The sequence below is a fragment of the Meriones unguiculatus genome, chromosome 4 (assembly GCF_030254825.1).
Source record: "Meriones unguiculatus strain TT.TT164.6M chromosome 4, Bangor_MerUng_6.1, whole genome shotgun sequence".
In the NCBI taxonomy this organism is placed as follows: Eukaryota; Metazoa; Chordata; class Mammalia; order Rodentia; family Muridae; genus Meriones; species Meriones unguiculatus.
In genome coordinates, this window is record NC_083352.1 from 123,081,738 (window position 1) to 123,100,561 (window position 18,824).

The following is an 18,824-nucleotide window of genomic DNA, read 5'->3' on the forward strand; positions in this document are numbered from 1 at the left end:
TGAATAAGCAGCCTACCTACCAACCCATGAGGCAATGAGCAGAGAGGTCTCCTGCCTCTCCAGCATCTGAGGTCTGAGGGCCCCAGGGTTTGACCTTGAATCTCTTCCATACCCTCATTTCCTAGGTAACATGGATGACTACCTCCACCAGCCAAACTTGTGAGTTCTGGGTTCAAGTTCAAGACCCTGATTGAAAATATAATGTGGAAAGAGATCAAGGGAGATCTTGATTTCTGCTCAAAAGTAAACCTGGATACAAATTTGCACACACACCATACACATAAAACAACAAAAAGAAAACAAACAAACAAAAATCCCCCACCAAACTACCACCAAAAATTAAACTGAGCATAATTTGATCATGGTGGCATAGGCCTACAGCCTGGGCACTCAGAAGATCAAGGCAGAAGAATTAGGAGTTTAAAGTCATTTTCAGCTACATAGCAAGTTCAAGGTTAGCCTGGTTACAAAAAGTGAAACTGAATTTTCTTTTTGAGTGTAAGTTGGAATAAAGTAGAAACGACTAGGGCTAAAGAGTTGACTCAGCAGTTAAAACACTTGCTACTCTTGCAGAGGATCAGTGTTTGGTTCTCAGTACCCAGACAGTACCTCTGAGGACACAAATGTGGTGCACAAACACTCATGCAGGCAAAACATCCATACACATAACATAATGAAATAAATCTCTCTCACTCCTTTTTTTTTTTTTTTTGGTGAGACAGGGTTTCTCTGTGTAATTGTCCTGAACTCAATTTGTAGACCAGGCTGGCCTCAAACTCACAAAGATTTACCGGCCTCTGCCTGCCAACAGGCACCATCACACCCGGCTTATGAAAGGAATCTTTAAAAATGTGTATGTAGAAATGCCTTGGAGACAAGGTCTCTTGCTGATCAACCTCTCTGAAGAAATACCTGCTCTGCCCTGAGGACACACAGTTCCTGAGGAGGCCCAGGAGAAAGCACTGGGGCCTTCTGCCAACAGCCTTGTGAGCGGGGCATCTGAGAAGCAGATCTTCCGGCCCCGGGTGGAAAGCTGCAGATCACTGCTGGCCTTGCCTGTGCCTCCTAAGCCAGAAACACCAGCTGATCTGCTCCAAAGTTCTGATCCAGAGAGAATGTGTGAGATAAACAACTGCTGTTCAATACAAAACTTGGAATAATTCCCTGTATGGTAACACAACTGGACTGCTGCCAAAGCTCCTAGGTGCTAGGGATACTTCCTAAATTCTGCTTTGTTTCCTCAACAGAACAGTTACAGGATCCTTCTGAAATAAAAATCAGGACCCTGCCTACAAGAAGGGCAGGCATAATGAGGGAATCAAGTGGAGGAAAGTCCAGCCAGTAACTGTCCCCACACGAGACCCACCCCACAGTAGAGCCAGCCCCTGACACTAATAATGATGCTCTGCTTTGCTTTCAGACACGAGCCTAACTTGACTGTTGTCTGGGGGGCTTCAGCCAGCAGCAGAGCAAGATAGACGCTGGGATTTGCAGTCAAGCATGGGACGGAGCTCCGGGGGTCCTGTGGAAGTGTTGGGGGGAAAAGGAAAGGACCTGGAGGGGTCAGGAACCCTACAAGAAGACCAACAGGGACAACGAACCCAGTCCCATGGGAGCTTTCAGAGATGGAGACATCAGCTGAGGAGCATGCATGATCTGGACCTATGTTCCCTGCACACATGTGACTGATGGGCAGCTTAGTCTTCGTACGGGGCGTCTGTCGAGTGGAGGGGGCGCTGTTTCTAACATGGACTCTATTGCCTGCTTTTGGATCACTTCCCCCTGGCAGGGCTGCCTTGCCTGGCCTCAGGGGATGAAGACATGCTCAGCCTTGATGTGACTTGATGAGCTGGGGAAGGTTGATATGGGGGGAGGGAAGGCTCCCCTTTTCTAGGGGGAAAAGGGAGAAGGGAATGGGGAGAGGAGAGGAGGGAGGGGTACCCATGGGATGTAAAGCAAATAAACTGAAATAATAAAATACAAAACAAGGCTGTTGAGGTGGCTCAGGGCTAACAGGGCTTGAGCCGCCCTGATGACCTGAGATCAACACACAGAACCTAGACTGCAAGGGGAAGACGGCCTCGTGAAAGTCCTTCTCTAACCCCAGCCTGAGAACTGCCCCATACACTTGCACACACACATATGCACACATAAAATTCAAAGGGACAAACAAACATAAACAGCCAGGCATAGGGGGCCTAAAATCCTGGCACTAGGGAGGCTGAGGCAAAGGATGGTTACAAATTAGATTCTTCCACGGGCTACATGGTAAACCTGAAGGCAGCCTGGGCTCATAGAGACTGAAAAACACAAAACCCACACACCCCAGATAACAGCCAACTGAAGCTAAAGAAAAGCTTTATAATCACCCAGCGTCCTAACTGACCCGCCTTAGCCAAATGAGTTAATCCTCTTTCTCACTCATCTCCCCTTTGCTCCCACTCCTCCAGCCACATACGCAGCCTCCCTCACGTGTGCTTAGAATACAGCAAGAGACACTCTCTTGTTATCCACGTGATTTGCTCCCTACCCAGGTTTCTGATCAACTGTTGTACCATGTAAAGTACCACCGCTCCTAGACATGAGCATTGTTATTTCTACTTACCAAGCCTGTCTCTAAGTATTATGTGTATTTTGTCTGTTTGAGACAGTGTCTTGCTTCTGTGGCTCTGGCTGGCCTAGAACTTGTGATGATCTACCTTCCAAGTTTCTGCCTTAATGGGCAGACATGAGTGCGTGCACACGTACGCAGGCACACACCAGCTAACATAACGAGTAAATATTGCATCCCCAGTTCCTAACAGACCTGTGTGTGAAGTGCCCATGGGAGCTGATTGATTGGTGTACAACATTAAGTAACGTGATCCTTACGATCACCAACACAGCTTTACAAAATGTCGGCAGTTCCATAACCATTCACAGAGCAAACATAAGAACGTGCACAACGCGCAGTGTTTCACTCTGACGACAATCAGCTGCAACCTCCACTATCACAGAGAAAACCACCTTAGAGGTATTAAGATTGCTGTCCTCATTTCACAATCAAGAAAATTAAGATTCGGGGCTCCGGCTTAGGAGTAGCTGTTGCTTTTGCAGAAGGCCTGGGCTTAGTCCTCAGCACCAAACTCGGTGACCTATAGCCATCTGTCCCAGAGGATTCAAGGGCCTCTTCTAACTTCTCATGGCACCAGGCACACAGATGGTGCATGCACATACATGTAGGCAAAGCACTCATACATTTAACATAAAGATAAATAAAACCCTTAAAAAATGAAAGAAAGAAAACTAGGATTCAAAGAGTGGCAGCAGGGCACCGTGGCCCAATACCCGGGAGACAGAAGCAGATGACTCTCTGAGTTTGAGGCCATACTGATCTTGTAGGGCACCCAAATTCAGTTCTCATCAGCCACTCTGTGCAGCTAACTGCCTCTAACGCAGGTCTGTACAAGTGTCTTAAGTATCTTTTTTTTCCCCTGATGGAATTTTCTCACTGTATAGCCCTGGGAAGCCTTGAACTCACTATGTATGTAAAAGTAACTTTTATTGACCTGATATAATTGTCATCTCGGAAGCTTACTGCTTCTGTCTGCTATCTAACACTTAGTCCTGGAAACTTCTAGCCTGTGTATAATCTAATCTAGGCTTAGAATATTTTCAGCCTCTGAATAAGCTCACCCTTTCTTGTTCTTACTGAGCTCTGGCTGGCTGGTTCAACTCAGTCATTCTGGCTCAAACTCCTCACCAAGCTGACTGATTCAAACTGGTTCCTCTCACTTCCGTCTGAATTGTTCTGGTTGGCTTCAAACCAACTCTAGCAATTTGTTCTAATCTTCTGGCTTCTTTTCATTCTCTGGCTCCTTTAGTCTTCACCTGTGTCTAGCTCTCGCTCCTTCTGCAACCTGTCTGTACAATTGAGCCAGTAAAACTGCCTCATTTCTCTCTGTGTGTGCTGCTCTTTCTTAAGTCACCTCTCTTTCGTCTATTCTCCTGAAAGCTGGGCATACACTGTTCTTTCATCTCTCTGGTTCGTCATTTTGCCTGCCTCTCAGTTAGACAGCACTTTCAAATACGGCTGCTTCCTTCTAAAAACTAAGCTTGACCTACAATGTTTGGGATTAAAGGCGTATACTAAGGGCATGTCTGTATTCCAGCCAATCACATAGATCTAAGTCTTTGGAGTGATTCCTTTGCCAGAGCATCTATGTTGCTGGATTAAAATTCCTCTCTACAGGTCTAGATACTCTAAGGCTTCTGACACCTGCATTCATGTCACCATTCATTAGATGCCTAAGTCAGAAGCTATAAAGTCACAGCGCTGTGGAGCATTTCCTAATGGTCATGGAATAATAATGCCCATAGCTGAAGCTTTCTGACCTTTTTGGAGTGAAGGAGCACAATAAGGTAGACCGTTCCTAGAGGAACACAGTATAGATGTTCCAGTAGGACAACCAAGATCTGGGCTCGATTTTTTTATTTGTTTGTTTGTTTGTTTGAGACAGGGTTTCTCTGTGTAGCCTTGGCTGTCCTGGACTCACTTTGTAGACCAGGCTGTCCTCGAACTTACAGTGAGTGATGTGAGTGCCTCTGTCTCCCAGGCGCTGGGCTTAATAAAAGCATGCGCCACTACACTGGGCTCTGGCCTTGATTTTTGTTAAGAAAGCTATGGATCTGGTAACATCAATTCTCTTTTATAAGCCTTTTCAGGAACCTGGCCTGGACTTAACAGGCGTTAGGAGGTCAAGACAAGAGGACATCAAGTTGGTAAACTGGTAAGACCTTGTCTCAAAAAAATAAAAGATAAAAACCAGGGCTTGAGATTGGTTCAGTAGCATAACACTGGCTAGCATGCATAAGATCCTGAGTTCGATTTCCATTACAAAAAAACCCAAAAAAATCCTTTTAGTAAAATGTGAATTGTAACCCCGACCTCCATACCTTACAGGCTAATGCATACATAGCATCTCAAAGGCAATCTAGTTAAGCCATTATATACATGGGGATTCCAGCTCATTGTGGAACTTGATTTATCAGTGCTTGTTTCTTGGTGCATAAAATGTGAAATATGGAACCCACGACATAGATCGCTGCGTGAATTAAAGGGGCCTTTGCAGGTAATGCGCTTAGCAGAGCTGTCATCTTTCAACTGACTACTCAGTAATTTTATTACTTACTACTAATAACCAGTGGCCATAGAGTTGAAAAAAAGGCACGACTTCTAACGAGCTGAGAACATGAAAGAGGGGCAGACCACTGACTTGGGCAGAGATGGCAAAAGCCAAGAATCAAGATCAGCTAAGCCTTGGAGCAGGCCTCCGGGGAAGGTTTTGAAGAAGCGATCTTCGAGCTGGATCCCGAAGAGTGAGAGTTCTGACCGTGGAGCAGCCGGCGGGGGCTGAACGCTCAGGGACAGGTCACGTGCAGAGCCGTAGGGGCGCAGGGAGCTGCAGAGCTCCGAGACGCACGGAGCGCAGCGTCTTCCGCCGTCAGCCCCGGGCTACGGCTGTGGGGCACCGGGTGGAAGGTCTCCGGAGCGGCGGCTGCGGCAGCCAGGCCCGCACCCCCGGGACGGGTCCCAGCCGCGATCCGGGTCCCGGGAACGGGAAGCCCGGGCGAGATCGCCGCGGGCGCCCGGGCTCTGGGCCCCCGGACCGTTACGGGGCACCTCCCGCCTGCCCCAGCCCCACCTCACCACCGCGCGTCTCCGAAGCGCTCCTCGCCGACCGCCGCGCCGGCAACAGCCCGCAGGCCAGGCCCGGGGAGGCCCTCCGTCCGGCGGCCAGGCCCCGCCCCCCAAACTCCCGCCCTTTCGTGGAGGCCGCCCAGCCGAGCCCGGCGCGGGGGCGCGCCTCCCGCCATGTTAGGTACTGGCAGCCAACTTACTAGGGAGGCCCGAGAGGGAAGGGGGGTTAATAGTGAGACACACGGTCGCTCTCCAAAAGTCGAGACAGCCACAGTCTCTGAATTCTAGCGCTGAACGTTCTGAGGGGCAGAAGAAACGCTCGCCCTCAGCCTTCCGCCCGTGGCTTCAGATTTCAATAGTGCGCACGCGCAAAACTGAGGGCTAGGTACACCTGCGCACTGTCCCACCAATGAAGTCGAGCGTTGTGACTGCGTGAAAGGGTCTAGTTGCAATTAAATCTAGGCGAACAAATACTTCATGGTCTCAGCTTTCCATCTTTCCTGATCCTCCACGCAGCCTCAGGGAAGACAACATCCACAAACGACTTGGCGTCGTTTGGAATGCTCGGTACTCCATAAGCCTTTACACAGTACTGCTTTGCTTGACTGGCTTAAATGCAGCCAGGAAGGCAACAGTTTGTTCAGTAATGACTACCTCGACGCCACTGCATTCCGCCGGGAACAGGGAGTTATGTTCACGATGTTGTACATACATTATTAACGTTTTCTTCTTAGAGTTGAAATTTCATTTGTCTCATTGCCAGTTAGTAGAGACAGAGGACAAACAAATGGAACTTCTAAGTGTACACTTAGATACCATCCCTGAAGACTCAATACCCCAAGGGTTAAACCAGGAATTTGCAAATACCCAAGATGCTTTTGCACGACTGGCGTTACACTGGTTACACCGACACGAGACTGAGCTCCTGGAGGATATAGAGCACTTCTTGAGCATACCTGACTCTAGTGAAAGAATCAGACTAACTTTGTAATCTATGTTTCTTTTAATTGCCTTATAACTTATATTTGCAAGTTTTAGGCCCATGTTAATTAAAGCCTCTTAGTGCTTCTCCAGAGAATGGAGGAATGTAAAAGTTCCTGACATTAGCCATCTGTGAGGGCAGAGATAAGGAAGAGAACAAGCAGAGATCTCTACTAAATGGAGAAAAAAATCACCAGCTGGCGCCGGTGAGATGGGCTTTGTTTGGAAACTGGGCCAAATGGCCCCAATCCTTCTTCTGACCTTTGATCCAAAGCCTGTAACCCCCACTCCTCAGAACAGACATGGAATGAGTTAATCACCCCCCCACATTTAACTGTGGATGGCAGGAAATTCCAAACTGACTTGAAGATCAGATATTTACAACAGGGCTGACTGGACCTAAGGGTGACCAGAACTAACCAATTATTTTAAAAGTTAGACACTTCATCCAATCCTAACTTGCCAAGAAGTCAACCCCAGGAGATTCCCGCCTTGTGTCTTTTAAAAACCTAAGCTCTTTGTCTCCGGGTGCCACTCCTAGCTGATCAGCAGGGGTGACCCCATTGCAATGGTTAAGAAGAGTGAGTCTCTTGCGTTTTTGCATCGATGGATGATTAGTTTCCTGAGTTCTCTTCATACCTTTTTATATTTAGGCTCTTGCTGAGCCTAACACTAGCACCCAGTACAAGGCTTGGCACAAAACAGATAACCCAGCAAGTACTGAGTGAGCTAAAAAATGGTTGTGTGAACACAGGAGAACCAGTCAGCCGGGGGCACACCTTTAGTCCTAGCATTCGGGAGGCCGATGGAGTGCTGGGATTGAAGGCAAGTGCCACACCTCCCGGAAGCAAAATACTTTTTGGAAAAAAAAACAAAAACAAAAAACCAAACAAAACAAACTTTTTGAAAAGCAAAACTTACCTCATGTTTCTCATCACAGTTCATGTTTCCCATTCATGGTTTTGTTTGTTTGTTTTCATAGCAGTTCTATCTTTTATTTCCTGACTTATTATTTTTCATACTTTTCCTCTCTGAAATTTAAGTTTCATGAAGTTATGAGAGTGAGTTATTCTGAATGTTTCATGTTATAGTCTTGACAAGTGTTGAGTAAGTGTTCTTTGAACTGCGTTAAGTCCAGTCATCCTTGGTTTAAAAAGCTGCTGGGATAAAAATCCATCAGCAGGGCCTTGGGGTGTGGCTCAGTTGGCAGCGGCTTGCCTAGCACTCGGGAAATCCTGGGTCTGGGAGAACTGGGCCTGGTGGACAGGCCTGTAACCCCAGCATTTGACAGGTGGGCTATACAAGACCCTGTCTCAAAAATTAAAACAGAAAATCCATCAGCATGCTGCCAGCAGACTTAGGGAGTGGACATAGGTTTCAGATTACCAAAATACACCAACAAAAGAGGCCAAAGAAGCAGTAAGTCAAAACCCAACAGTAATCATTAACCTTTGTAAAGGAGGAGGGGAGCCATTCTTGTCTGTACTAATTTGTCCATCTACCGAAGCAAGCATTTGTTGGACAATTGTTATGTCCTACTATCAGATAATAACACAAAGTGTTGGCAACCAGTTGGAGATTCTACCACTGGGAACTACCTGGACCAAAGCAGAAAGTGGAGTTTCTGATGTGGAAGAGTGGGTGACATTGTCCCCTAGAGATTGTCCAGGCACACAGTGGGTACAGCAGCTTTTGGGCATCCTGCAAAAGGCAAGGAACATTTGGGACAACAAATAAATATTTGTAATTTGGAGATCCTAATGCCTATAGGAAAAAATTAAACTGAACACAGAGTCGCAGTAGCCAGATGTGGAGGAGGAAAAAAGAGGAAAGAAATGGATGAGCTAAAAGAGAACCAATCCCGCTACCTTCCAGGTAAACTATGCTTCTTTCTTTACTTCCTAAGCTGAACCTTTAATGTAGGGACAATATGGCACATACACCCCAACCTTGCATACTCTTCTACAACATGTTTGTTTGTTTTTTTGTAAATTATATGTGTGAAGCTTCAAGGTGAGATGCTCTGTTATAAAGTTCTTGGACTTTTTAACTGTTATGTAGTAACTAGGGTTCTTGGCGTTTGGAGTTGTTTTGCTTTGGTTGTTGTTTTCTGTTGTTGTTTCATTTATTTATTGACAGTTTTCAGGCCTTGGTTTTCTTCTGTTATGTGCTCTCAGGGACTTAACTCAGGTCATTGGGCTTGGCGACAAATGCCTTTACCCACTGAGCCATCTTTTTGGCCTTCTACAAAGATTCTTGGTATTTTTGTTTGTTTGTTTCTACTAGGGTTCTTATATGCAAAGGGGAAGACAGACTTTATTTGTCTGTGTATTTAATTTTGTTTGTGCATGCGTGTGCGCAGGAGTGGAAGCATGTACGTTTTATGGCACTTGTTTGGAGGACAGAGTCCAGCCTTTCAGGTCATTTTCTCATTCTCCTTGCTGAGACAGCCTCTCTAGCTTCCGCTGCTCTCCTGATGCAGGCTTGCTGGCCTGGGAGCTTCTCAGTGATCCTCCTGTATCTACCTTTTCTCTTTCTACAGGAGTGCTAGATTGCATATGCTAGCCACTGCGTCCAGCTTTGGGTCCCAGAGACCGAACTTAAGTCACCGTGCCAAGGGATGCACTTTTACCCACTGAGCCATCTCACCAGCCCATTTGTCTTATTTCTTTTTAGACAAGAGTCTTGGTATATAGTGCAAGCTGATCTTAAACTCGTGATCCTTCTGCCTCAGCTCTTGAGTGCTGGAATCACAGGCTTGTGTCACCATGCCTGGATCGGGAGACTGAATCATTAGAATCCCAGACCATACAGTGCTCTGTCTCCATCCTACTGGAGAATCTGTGAGTCTGTAAGTAGACCTACCAGGTGCTCTGATTTCAGGAGTATGACCGGTACCATTCTCACCTCCCCAAAGAAGTTCGCAGATTGGGATTCCAGGGCACGTGGTGGAGACAAATGCCGTGACCTATATCATGGATACAAGTCAACTAGTGTCCTCCTCCTTACTTCCCTACCTCCTCAGCATGGCACATCCCTTCCTTCCCACGCCACCCGGTATCGTGGACAGCCCAGCTGCCAGCACCTGCTATGAAACTTTCCCCTTTCCTCTGAGATCCATAAGAAGGGACTCTGACTGCCCAGTGGGCCCGAGGTCTGCTCAGAGCCCTTGCTATGCTGCTGTCTGTCCATGGTGTTGATAACTCTTTTATTACATTTCTTACCCCAAAAGGACAGTCTGTCTCAGTGTTCCTCTCCTATCCCAAACCTGAGGACTTTCAGAGTTTAGATGGAGGAAGGTAAGAATGGAAGGAGGATGGTAGGAATGGAAAGTAGGATTGCAAGATCCAGCAAGGATCTGAGGTTTCTGGGCTCAAGTAAAGCAAGAAGCTGAGCATGGATCTATAATCCCAGCAGTAAGGGCAGCATGATAAACTGTTCAAGACCAGCTGTGACTTGGAGGCCAGCCTGGGACACACACACAACAAACAAACAAACAAAAAACAAATAGGGAGATTGTACCCCAACCTTGCTTATTATTCTACAGTCTTTTTTTTTTTTTTTTTTTGTAAATTATATTTGTGAAGTTTCAAGGTGAGATGCTCTGTTTAAACTTCTTGACCATTACTATTAACTAGGGTTCTTGGAGTTTGTTTGACTTTATTGTTTTTGTTGCTGTTGTCACATTAATATTGACAGTTTCCAGGAGTTATGGCCTCTTATGTAGGCCTCAGGGATTTAACTTGGGTTGTTGGGCTTGGTGACAAGTGCCTTTACCCACTGAGCCATCTTGTTGACCGTCTACTAGGATTCTTGGTATTTTTGTTTGTTTGTTTCTTCTAGGGTTCTCATATGAAAAGTGGTGCGCCTTTCTCAAACAAAATAAATGGCAAGAAAGTTTCCAGGTGAGAGCATGGAGTGGGTGGGAAGAGTTGGATTTTCTCTCTTTTAAGGAAATAATGTGTCAACTATATAGTCTAACATGTGATCCTTCTGCCTTACACAGCCATGCCAGGGTAATTTGCTTTTCCTTCCTTCCTTCCTTCCTTCCTTCCTTCCTTCCTTCCTTCCTCCCTCTCTCCTTCCTCTGTCCCTCCCTCCCACTTTCCCTCTGTCCCTCTTCCTTCCCTCCCTCCCTCCCTCCCTCCCTTCCTTCCTTCCTTCTTTCCTTCCTTTTGGTTTTCTTTGTTTAGGGTGTGTGTGAGTAGTACATGTGAGTACACCGTGCTACTGGCATGCAGTGCTCCTCATCGCCAGAAGAGGGCACCAGATACCGTGGAGAAGTCGTTAACAGGCAGGTGTCCTTGTTAGGAATAGAATTCAGGTCCTCTGGAAGAGCTAGCTGTATGTGTTCTTCATCACTGAGCCATCTCTCTTGCCCCTGTTTCTTTACTTTTTTGAGACAAGGTATTATATAGCTTGCTATGCACTGGCTTTCAGTAATTTATGCATATATGTGTATACGATGGGGGAGGGGCTCAGGTGTTACGGTGCCCTCACGGAGGACAGGGAACAATTTTTATGGAGCCAGTTCTTCCTTCCACCTTTGTGCAGGCCCTGGGGGTCAAACTCAAGTCACCAGGCTTTCCCGGCAAGTGCTTTTAGCAAGCACTAAACGATCCCAGTGTCCCCCAGCTGCCACCGTTGTCACTGTATTTGACCCATTCTATTGCTTTGCTTTGAATAGTTTCCTTCTGTGCTTGCCTTGAATAAGAGACTAAGAACCACAGGGTATGGGAATATGTAACTTCAATCCCAGCCCTCAGGAAACAGAGTCAGACAAATCGCTGTGGATTTGGGCTAGCCTGGTCCACATAACAAGCTCCAGATCAGCCAAGACCCTAAAAGCACCTGGCCAGATTCTGACCACTGGTGACATAAGTGCTGACGTTACAGGTATGCGCCTCATACCTCATACTATTTGCTACACTTCTTTCTTTTTTCCTCCTTGGTTTGGTTTGGTTTTTGGTTTTTTCTAGACAGGGTTTCCCGGCGTAGTCCTGGCTGTCCTGGAAATCACTCTTTAAGCCAGGCTGGTCTTGAACTCAGAGATCCACTTGCCTCTGACTCCTGAGTGGTCGGATTAAAGGCATACACCAGCACATCCAGCCACACTTGATTTTTCAAAAATATGTATTTTCTTATAATTATGTGTATATGTTCATGTCTTAATGTGGGTGTGCCCGTGTGTAAATGCAGGTGCCCGAGGAGTCAAAAAGAGCATGTCAGAACCTCTGGAGCTGAAGTTATAGGTACTTGGCAGCCACGGCATGTGGTTGCTGGGAACTGAACTTGGCTTTTCTGGGAGAACAATACTCATTCTTAACTGCTGAGCCCTTTTGACAGTCCCCAAAAGATTTTATTATTATTTTTGGCATATAATGTTATTGAACTAAGACACGGAGAGATTAAATAATTTAATGGGATTACAAGGTGAATCAAGGCCCTGGGATTTATCAGAAGGCTGGTAGTTTCATATTAGTCATTATATGAAATCTCATCGGCCTAAAATCCTCCATTTGACTCTCCTGTGTGCTACAAATAAAACTGAACTCGGGCTTTTTTGCTCTTGCTTTCTCTTCTCTCTTGGCCTCTTCTCTCTTGCCTCTTGCTCCCCATCTTGCCCTCTTGGCCCTCTCCTCTTTCTCTACTGGGGCACCCCTTCTTCCCACCCCATCATGTCCTGCTCTCCCTTCTCTCTCTCTCTTCATCTCCATCTAATAAACATCTTTCATATAAAACAAACTGAAGTCGGTGTTCATGGCACATGAAGACACAGATAGGGCTCTGACACTGACTTGGCCTCCCTCTGCTTAAGCAACACCAACTTTTCTGGATTTCTCACTCAAGCCGAGCACATTCCTATCTTTGGGCCTTTGCTGTGGCCTCTACCTGGAAGGGTCAGCTTCCCAGACCTTAGTGTGCGCCTCTCTGCATCTCAGGTCTCTGCTGAAATGCCGCCCTTCAGCGAAGCGCTCTTTGCTGGAGCAGGCACTTTCTTGACTGTTTTGTTTCCTACACAGCACCTAGAATTCCCTCAAATTGTGCATTTATTTGCCTCTTTCAGAATTTGAACAGACTGCACTGTCTTGTCCACTGCTATACAGCCAGTGTTCATAATTAAGCAAATAAGTGAATGAATACACAAGGCCAGTCCGCTGGTGAGCAGTACAGCTGGGATGAAAGCTGCTGTTCTGTCTCTGAGTCTGCCTCTCAGCCACTGTGCTGTGATCATCTGACCTAAGATCTCAGGAGGCTTGAGGGGACACAAGGAACGGGAAATGTCTTTGAAACTTCCTAAGTGCTTGAGTCAAACAAGGGATTGTTATTCTTCGGTTCACTCTTGGCTTGTCTAGTAATACTTCGGCTTACTGGCTTTATAAGGATGTTTTGTGAGGTGCCAATGAGATAATGGAGGGGGAAACATTTAAAGAAGTTAAAGGCTTTACATAGTGGAAGGGCCTGCAGAGATTATTTCCATGCCAGTGGCTTCCCAAGGCTCCCATCCTCTAACTTAGGTTTGACATTAATATTGCTGACAGGAATGGGGGAGGGGAGGAGCCACAGGGGACCCAGAGACTCTGTGTCCCAGTAATTAAACATGTCGGGACTGAGACGCAGCCAGCAGCAGCATCTGGTTGCAATTACCAGAGGGGACCAAAGTGATTAGTCACCTTTATAGTAGGAGCCAGGCAGGAACTCTGGGCTCCTCCCTGGAGAGGGCTTTCCATCCAAATGCGGAGTCTCTTTCCTTGCTCCTACCCAATTCCTGGGAGTCTCCTGGTCCTCAGACAATAGACCTTGTCTGAGATTCCTCCAAGTCCTCAAAATCTAGACCACTGGGTGAGTCCTTGGCTGAAAGCTAGAATTCCCTAATGTCCCCACTACACCACCTTATCACTTTTGATCACATCTAGAGCAAGATCCTTGGTATAATATGTTGGAAATGGTCATTGAGATGGCTCAGTGGAGAAGGAGCTGCCAACCTGGTGATCTGGGTTTGAGCCTGGAGATCCAGGTGGTGGAAGGCAAGAAGCACCTTCTTTAGGTTCTCCTCTGACCTCTGTACCACTACATACAAATAGAAATACAGTTTTAAGCCAGGCAGAGTGGCACACACCTTTGATCTTGGTGCTCAAGAGGCAGAGACAGGTGCAACTTAGTTCAAGGCCAGCTTGGTCAACATAGTGAGTTCCAGGACAGCCAGAGCTACTTGGTGAGACCTGCTCTCAAAAGAAAAGAGAAAGGAAGGATGAAAGAAAGAATAAAAAATGGAAAGGAGAGAGAGAGAAATAAAATTCTTAGGTGTAATTTAAAATCAACTGGAAAAGGCTATGTGTGTCACTGCATACCTGCAATCCCGCATGCAGGGAGTAGCGGCAGGAGAATCAAGAGTTTGCGTTTTCTTGGTGGTGGTGGCGGCGGCGGTGACAGTGGTGGCTGCGCACCCGTTTAATCCCAGCACTCGGGAGGTAGAGGCAGGTGGATCTCTGAGTCTGAGGCCAGCCTGGTCTACAGGGTGAGTTCCAGGACCGCCAGGCTATTCAGAGAAACTCTGTCTCAAAAACATAATAAACAACAATAACAAAAATTGAAGCAGAAACTGTGTTTCAAAAGTAACTGGAGGCAGTGAGAGAGCTTGGCGGGTGAAGAAAGGCACTGGCCGTAAAGCCTGACCTAAGTTCAGTCTCTGGGACCCAAGGAAAGGCGGAAGGAGAGAAGAGACTCCACGGAGTTGTTCTCTGATCTGCGCTTGTGTGGTGAGGCTCGTGTGCCCGAGCACGCACATATGTGATAGCAATAAATAAGCTTTTAAGTTGGGCTGGAGAAATGGCTCGGCAGTTAAGAGCACCTACTGCTTTAGGAGAGAACTTGAATTCAGTTCTCAGCACCAGGGATCCAGGGACCTCTTCTGGTCTCCAAGGGCACCCAACGCACACGTACACACACACACACACACGCACGCACGCACGCACGCACGCACGCACGCACACACACACACACACACAAATACAAATACATGATTTTTAAAATTAATTTAAATGTTTAGGATTTTTTTTTTAAGATTTATGTATTTATTTATATAGCTTGCTGCCAGATCTCACTATAGATGGTTGTGAGCCACCATGTGGTTGCTAGGAATTGAACTCAGGACCTTTGGAAGAACAGCGAGTGTTCTTAACTTCTGAGCCATCTCTCCAGCCCCCAATTTAAATGTTTAAAATTTATTTACATGTAAAATGGGGGAAGAAAGCTTAAAAGTACCTTCGGCAGAAGGTTGTTCAGAGTGGGGCATGGCTGTGAAGTAAGACTTTAAGAGTGGTGAAATACAAGCCTGTGGTGGTGGCTCACACCTTTAATGCCAGCACTTGGAAGGCAGAGTCAGGCAGATCTCTGTGAGTTCAAGCCAGCCTGGTCTACAGAGTAAGTTCCAGGACAGCCAGGGCTACACAAAGAAACAAAAGACCACCCCCCTCAAAAAAGAAAAAGTAATGAAAGACAAAGGCCAGTGTCTGATGGAGAAAGGGTCCTCAGAAGTGGTAGATGTTTTTAACATTTGGCAGAAGTTTTTTAAAAAAATCCCCTTTTGCTGGGCAGTGGTGGTGCTCACCTTTAATCCCAGCAGGCAGAGGCAGGCAGATCTTTAAGTTCAAGGGCAGCCTGATCTACAGAGTGAGTTCCACAACACCTGGGGCTACACAGAGAAACCCTGTTTTGGAAAAATAAAATAAAATAATTAATACACAAATAAAAATCACATCTTATTTATTTTGTGTGTATGTGTACCTGTGCTCAGAGAGGTGAGGGGCTGGGAGGTAGGGCGGTCAGAGGGTGTCTTGTGAGAGTTGGTTCTGTTCTCTCCTATCACATGGGATTTGGGGATCAAGCCCCCGGTTTTCAGGCTTGGTAACAGGCAACCTTTACCATCGAGCTACCTCGCTGTCTTTTCGGGTTTCTAATAATTTACTCCACGGAATACCCACAAAAGCTCTCTGTGTCATTAACCCTGTTTAGAGTTTCAGGACGGTTGGAAGGCTCTCCACAATCACATAATGTGTAAAAAGCGGCACCACCGTGCCTCAAATCTGTCTGCAGGGACATCAGTCTTTAGTAAACTGTATTGGAAATCTGTGTTGGCTCGTTCATAACCTTGTTTATTTGGTGGATAGAGATTACAAAATATTCAGTAGCAAGATAGTGTCTCTCCCTTTTAGAAACTCGAAGTCTAGTAGAAAAGGCAGGTTATGTTCAAAATGATGGCTTTTCGGACTCAGTAAGACAAATAACACATGCTTTCTCTTGTATACCATCTAGATTACACATATAGATATACATATACATACATATACATATATATGTGTGTGTATATATATGGCCTGAAAGGAGAAGGGGGAACTGGTGACTGCTGGAAGAATGAAGGAACCAGTGGAGAGACAAGGGAAGCAGAAGCTAACAAAGGTGACAGCGCAAACATCACATTATTCCCTTTCATGTGCAGACGTCGTGTATTTAAACATATATTTTTATGTATTTTATATGTTACATATATATTTATATATAACAGGAAAGTAGAAAGGATGCATGGATGGAAAAAGGGGTCTGGGTAGGGGGAGGTGATAAGGGAGTGAATTCAACCAAAGCATAATAATATGCACGTATGAAAATAACATGATGAAACCCATTATTTACTCTAATTTTAAAACAGAAATGACAATAAAGAAAATGATGGTGTTTCTTTAAAAGGGCCAGTTTGAGAGTCATTCATACAACATACTCGGAGAGTCTGCTATGTGCTGGGCTCCATGCCAAGCCCTGGGAATAATATTTGAAAGACAAATATGGTACAGTGTAGTTATAATCTAATGGGATAGACAGATACGTACATAATTATGATACGCATAAGGAATCCAGTTATAATAAAGCTATGGAGAAAAGCACACAGGCTGGCAAAAACCGACTCGCATTGGAGGTGGGGACTGAGGCTGGGTAGATTTGAACTCTGAGAGCAGGAAGAAGCACAGAGAGCGTGTGGGGGCTGTTTGGCAGCTTCGTGACTTCTCTGGGGAGTAAAGGTGCTTTGTGCTGCAGCTGGCACACGGGTCAGCTCTCGTTCAATGGGAAGGCTTTAGGTAGAGGGAGGGTTGGGTTGGAGAGATCCTGGAAGCCAAGAAGGCAGTTCTGAGGGAACTGTAGGAGGTCAAAGGGTGAGGAGGACAGGATGCAGAGACCACAGAAGGAAGATGCCAGAGAGGACTGTGAAAGGAGACAAGTCAGAAGCAAAGACAGGAGTGGTGGGCCTGGATGACCTCATGCTGTCCTCAAAAGCCCCGGAGGAGAAGAGGGCTGTGCCTTGGCCCTTTGAAGTAGGCCTCTTCAGACCTAGGAGCTATCAGTGAAGGGTGGAGTGCCTGAGCCAGTGAACCTAGGAGCAACAGGAAAAAAAGAGTACTTGCTGCTCTTGGGAAGGAAAGAATTCTGCTCCCAGCACCCTCAGCAGCGAGGCTCACAGCTCCGGGGGACCTGATGTCCTTTTCTGGTCTCCTCTGGCACCCTCTTTCCTCACATACACATAAACAAAGCAAATAATTTAAAGAAGAAGGGAGAAAAGGCTTGCAGCCACCTAGCTATCCAGAGTGAGGACTTTGTTTGGTGTTGTCTTGGTGAGGGCTTTGCGCGTGCTAACCACTCAGAGGACTCCAGCAGAGAGTTTCTAGAAGCCAACTTTAGCATATGAATGGATCTGTTAGGTCAGCTCTAAGAGAAGAGGATTAATGAGGAAGGCTGGAGTAGGTGGTCCAGTTCTGTAATCCCACTCTGTAACCAAGGAGGTGGAGGCAGGAGGATCAGGACTTCAAGGGCAGCCTCAGCTACACTGCAAGTCCAAGGCCAGCTTTCCCTACAGGAGACTCTGTCTCAAGGAAAGGAAAGGAAGCGTGTTTGAGCTGGGGTGGAGCTCAGCGGCAGAGTATTTGCCTGTTATGTTTGAAGGAGGCCTGGGGTTCTGTCCCCATCATCACCACTCAGTGCATGAGAGGGCTATGTGAAGCTAGCTGCTCCCTCCTCCTCCTCCTCCTCCTCCTCCTCCTCCTTCTCCTCCTCTCCCCATCCCCCTCCCCCCCTCCTCTCCACCCCATATCCAAAACCCTGGAAGCTAGGTGATAACCTGGGCCCAGTCAGGAGTTCAAGGCCAGCTTCAGGTACACAGTGAATTTGAAGCCAGCATGGGTTCCATGAGATTTTTTCTAAAGGAGAAGAATTAGAAGAGGCAGAGGGAGAGGCGCACTCTTGAGTTGAACAGGAATTTAGATTTCTTCACCAGCTACTAGCAGCCTATGAGAACTTGCTCTTCCAACCCCCTGCAGGGGTCGCTGTTGCCTTAGGCTGGGGCCACTGCCTCTGGCTTCAGCCAATTTCTTCTAAGAAAAGTCTTTGCCTGGGTATTTACTGAGTACACACACCCTGGACCTGTTTCCAGCCAAGGGGGCTACAGGATGGCAGTGCTTAGCCAATGGCATTTGGTGGGGGTGGTATAGTGGGCACTGATTTTCTTCTTCTGTTTCTGGGTCACAAGTTTATTATAATAAAAGAAACTGGGTAAATGCTGCCATCTGTGCTGCCCTCAATACACACATACCGGGCCAGCACACACACACACACACCCCAGGTCCCAGACTAGACAGAGGGATTGGAACTGCTTTACAGACACTCCAAGGACTTCACTGACAACCTAGCTCGCTCGCGTTCGCGTGTTTAGTTCCCGCACATCTCTGCACTAGTTCTTCAACATCTCTGCTCAGGATGGTGGGGTGGGCTGCTCCAGGAGGTGAAGACCCCTGAGTCTGTTCTGGGATGAGGGGCCCCTCCAAGCCCACGTCCCTCTATGGGGCTCGGAGCCAAGAGCCCCCGTGAGCCATGGCCTCCAAAGGGCAGCGGTGATTTTTTTTTTCACATAAATATATCGCACTTAAATGAATTTAGACAGCATGACATCAGAGAGTAATTAAATTGGTTTGGGTTGGAATTCCGTTTCCAATTCCTGAGTTCAGGTTTGTAAAAGATTTTTTCTGAGCACCTGCAGGTTTGTGTCTGTGTGTGTGTGTGTGTGTGTGTGTGTGTAAGTATTTTCACTGGAAAGGATTCAAAATTAGAGGGGAAAAAAAAC

General features: G+C 46.6%; 1 protein-coding gene across 5 annotated transcripts in view; it reads right to left on the bottom strand.

Moving 5' to 3' along the window:
- Window positions 1–5,787, bottom strand: part of Cep250 (centrosomal protein 250) — a 51,599-nt gene extending 45,812 nt beyond the window's left edge. For 4 of the 5 annotated variants that reach the window (XM_060382983.1, XM_060382981.1, XM_060382982.1 and 1 more), the window contains exon 1: window positions 5,690–5,782. The gene's annotated coding sequence lies outside the window, so the exon portion shown is untranslated. Of the gene's footprint in view, window positions 1–5,684 lie in introns of all 5 variants that reach the window. The other variant, XM_021640499.2, reaches the window with a different exon arrangement.
- Between the last annotated feature and the right edge of the window lie 13,037 nt (window positions 5,788–18,824).